Source organism: Fukomys damarensis, unplaced genomic scaffold (genome assembly GCF_012274545.1).
Source record: "Fukomys damarensis isolate Sample0158 unplaced genomic scaffold, DMR_v1.0_HiC HiC_scaffold_16, whole genome shotgun sequence".
Classification (NCBI taxonomy): Eukaryota; Metazoa; Chordata; class Mammalia; order Rodentia; family Bathyergidae; genus Fukomys; species Fukomys damarensis.
The window spans coordinates 62,711,499-62,716,370 of record NW_022900928.1 but is presented as its reverse complement, the minus strand read 5'-3'; positions in this window follow the sequence as shown (position 1 = coordinate 62,716,370).

Below are 4,872 nucleotides of genomic sequence, written 5' to 3'. Positions count from 1 at the left end.
CCAATTTACTGTGTTGAGCTGGCATTGTACAGAAATACACAGCCATATTGATCTAGAAATGTTAATTTTTTTCATTTTTATTTTTAATTTTTTTTCCATGTGTACAGGGGTAACACATCGTACTAAATATGTAAGGTCATATCTACATGGGTTTGATTACAGAAACTAATAAAGTATTCTCTAAATAATGAAAAAAAGAATAAGATAAGACTATAAGAGTGAGAAGCAATTTAAATATGTTCAGGGACCATTTTCAGCTCCAGAATTAAGGATTATTTTAATGTTTCATCATTGCCTTTTCTCTTTTACTTTCCTTTTTAGTTTTATTTTAGGATTCCTTATTTTTAATGTTCATACAGAGATTTCTTTAACTGAAATACTGAATAGTTTCTTTGGTGTGAAAAACTATAATAGTACACAGGATCCTAATGAGATAATTAATAATGTGAAATAGGAAGCAAAGGGCTAAAGGTGTAGGAAAAGTGGGAAGGATGAGGGAAAGGTAATAAGGAAGAGGAAAAAATATGAGAAACTGAAAAATGGAAATAAAGTGTTTGTAAATGGGGAGGGGAGGAGGGGGTGAAAGGAGGGCAGGGACAAGGGGAAAAATGAGAATCAAGACCTATTATGTAAAGGTACAGAATCCCAATGATGAATGTAACTGTATTGTATACCTAGATTGTACCAATAAACTCAATAAAAAGAAAAAAAAACACTGAAGAAGATAGGAATAGAAAGTCTTTATCTCAACCTGAAAAATCCAACTGCAAAATCATACTATATGAAGAGACTCTGAAAGCTTTCCCTCTAAAATCAGGAACAAGACAAGGATGCCTATGATCATCTGTCTAATATAGTTCTCAAAACACTAGCTAGAGCAATGAGACAAGAAAAAGGAATAAAAGGGATACAGTTGAGACATTCTTTTTAAAAAGGGGGGATATGGATAAGGAAGGAAGAAGCTATCATTATTTACAAATGACATGATCCTCTACAGAGAAGACCCCAACAACTCTACCAAAAGACTCCAAGAACTAATATCCAAATAAAGAAGTGCAGCAGGATACAAAGTTAACACTCAAAAATCAATAGCGTTCTTGGACACCAATAACAAACTCACTGAGAGACAAATTTGGGAAGTAATACCTTTCACAAGAGCATCAAGAAAAATGAAATACTTAGGTATTAACCTAGCCAAGGAAGTGATAGACCTCTACAATAAAAATTACAGTTCTCTGAAAAAAGAGATTGAAGAGGATATAAGAAAATGAAAGGATATTCCTGTTCCTGGATAGGCAGAACCACTATGTCCATACTTTCAATTTTTTAAATCAATCTCAATCAAAATACCAATAACATTCCTTACAAAACTGGAGAGAGCAATCCTAAAATTCATATGGAACCAGAAGAAACCTAGAATAGTGAAGGTAATTCTGAGCAACAAGGGAAAGACAGAGGAATCACAATCCCAGACTTCAAATTATACTACAAACCTATAGTGATAAAAACAGTATGGTATTGGCAATAAAACATCTTTGTGGATCAAGGAAACAGAATAGAAGATATAGAAACAATTCTAGGCACACTCAGCTATGTTATATTTGGCAAAGGGGCAAAATCCATTCTGTAGAAGAATTATAGCCTCTTTAATAAATGATGCTGGGAAAACTGACTGTCTATACCCCAAAGGTTGAATCTAGACACAGATCTCTTACTATGCACTAAAATAAAATAAAAATGGATCAAGGATCTAAACATTGCAACAGAAACACTTCATCTACTGTCTTCACCAATTTCCCAAAGTTTGCATGATCTTTCTGTGTCCTATAGCCTCACTTTCAATTTTTCCTTCTTCTATTTTTTACCCCACCACCACCACCAATAACACCTTCTAAGTCGTCATCCTGAAGGGTAAATTTGTTATACTGAAGGGCTTATTTACTACAAACAAATTTCTGGTTTGTTCTATATTTTAATATATAACCACAAATCTTTAACCACAGTTAAAGGTGACAAATTAATAGTTGCCACAGTTTATCATTTTCTAGGCTGTGTTTGATGCTATTGTTAATGCTGATTGTATTACTTTAGCCAAGGTGACATAATTGTTCTAGTCAGTTTTTCTTCCTGGTATACCAAGAGTGAGATTGCCTAAGGGTGATTACAGACCCAAAATGTAAAAGACAAAGAAGTAAAAGCTGTATATAAATATATAAAAAATGTTCAACGTTAGTGATCATTCAAGAGATACAAATGAAAACAATGTTTAGATTTCATCTCACTCCAGAAAGAATGGCTGCTATCAAGAAATCAATCAATAATAAATGCTGGAGTGGATATGGGGAAAAGAAATATTTCTCCACTGTTTGTGGGAGTGTAAACTGGTACAACCACTGTGGAAATCTTTGTGGAGGTTCCTCAAAAAACTAAAACTAGAGGTTTCATATGACTGAGCTATTCCCCTTCTGGATATGTTCTGGAAAGAATTAAAAGCATCATACCACAGTGATATATGTACACCCATATTCACAGTGGCACAGTTTTTAATAGTTAAATCTTGGAAACAGCCCAAATGCCCATCAACTGATGGTTGATAAAGAAGATGAGGGTTTGTTTGTTTGTTTTATAAAATGGAGTACTAACCAGCCATAAAGAAAGATCAACTAGAGACATTTATAGCTAAACGGGTGCACCTTGAGTCCATACTCTTAGGTGAAACAAGACACACATCTGTAAATATCAAATTGTTTCTCTCATAAAATGAATGTGTAAATGAAGACCAAAATGTATAATAGATATTGTGAAATAGGAAGAAAATGTTCCAAGGAGAAGGAGGCTAGGTGCAGGGGAAAGGAAAAAAGGGAAAGAAAAATATGAGTAAAGAAAAAAACACAAACAAATCTTTTGTAAATAGGAAGGAGTGGAGGGGTTGAATGGAGGGAAGAAGAATGGGAAAAAAAAGAACCAAGATATATCATTACAGGTACAAACTCCCAATGATGAATGTGATCATAATGTATATCTAAAATATACCAATGATATAGGAAAAGACTTTATGAACAAATCCTCAGTAGCATGGGAACTAGCAGATAGAATCAACAACTGGGATCTCATCTTACTAAAAAGCTTCTGTACTTCAAAAGAAACCATCAGGAGAACTAAGAGACAATCTACAATGTGGGAAAAAATTTTTACCAGCTGTACCTCAGACAAAGGACTATTATCAAGGATATATAAAGAACTCAAAACAATCAGTCCTCCCAAATATAAAGACCCGATTCAAAAATGGGCATCCGAAATGAACAGACATTTCTCAGACAAAGAAGTAAAAGCAGCAAGAAAACATATGAAAAAATGTTCCACATCACTGGTCAATCGAGAGATGCAGATGAAAACAACACTGAGATTCCACCTCACCCCACAAAGAATGGCTGATATCAAGAAATCACACAATAACAAATGTTGGCGGGGTTGTGGGGAGAAAGGAACCCTCCTCCATTGTTGGTGGGAGTGCAGACTAGTGCAACCACTATGGAAATCAATATGGAGATACCTCAAAGAGCTTGGACTGGAGGTTCCATTTGACCCAGCCATCCCTCTGCTGGGTATCTTTCCAAGAGAACTAAAAGAATCATATCACAGAGAAGTATGTGCACCCATGTTTATAGCGGCACAGTTTGTAATAGCTAAATCTTGGAAACAACCTATTTGCCCATCCGTTGGAAACTGGATAAAGAAGTTGTGGTTTTTCTATAAAATGGAATATTACTCAGCCATAAAGAGCGAGAGAATAGATTCATTCATAGGAAAATGGATACATATTGAAGATATACTCCTAAGTGAAATAAATAAGTCCCACATGTGTAAATACCAAATAGTTTCCCTGGTGTGAATATTCTGCAACAATGCATAAGATTCTAATAAGATTACTGACATTTAGAAATGGGAGGAAAGGAGCTAAAGGTGTAGGGAAGGTGTGATACGTAGGGGAAGAACAAAAAGGGAAAAGAAAAAAATGTGAGAGAATGAAAAGATGAAAATAAAGTGTTTGTAGATGGGGAGGGGAGGAGGGGGTGAAGGGAGGGCAGAGGTAAGGGGAAAAAAATGAGAATCAAGACTTGCCATGTAGAGGTACATGATCCCAACAATGAATGTAACTGTACTGTATCCCTAAAATGTACCAATAAACTCAATAAAATAAATAAATAAATAAAATATACCAATGAACTTAATGAATAATTAAACACACACACAAGCACCATAGTCAAGTTAGTTTCATGCCAGGAATGCAAAGATAATTCAATGCATGCAAATCAATAAAGGTAATACACCACACAAACAGATTCAAGAGTGAAAATCGATGTAATTGATGCAGAAAAATTCTTTTTTTTTAATGAGTTGAAATTTCTTTTAATTAAAAGACCTAGACATAAGAAGCTCCTTTGTTACAGTACATTGCATATGGCTCTTTATATATAAAGTAGACATCAGGGTGTCAAATGTTTATACCAGCACCAAACTCAGGTGAACAGGGAGTCAAGATTTCTTTTACTGGCACTGAGACTGTATTCATCTTTACATGCAATATATTCTTTGGTAGGTTTTTGATGGAATTATAGAATTTGCAAAGGAAATCAGTAACTAATTCATGTAAGCTTTTTTTTTTTTTTTTTTTATTGAGTTTATTGGTACATTTAGGGATACAGTACAGTTACATTCATTGTTGGGATCATGTACCTTTACATGGCAAGTCTTGATTCTCATTTTTTTCCCCTTACCTCTGCCCTCCCTTCACCCCCTCCTCCCCTCCCCATCTACAAACACTTTATTTTCATCTTTTCATTCTCTCACATTTTTTTCTTTTCCCTTTTT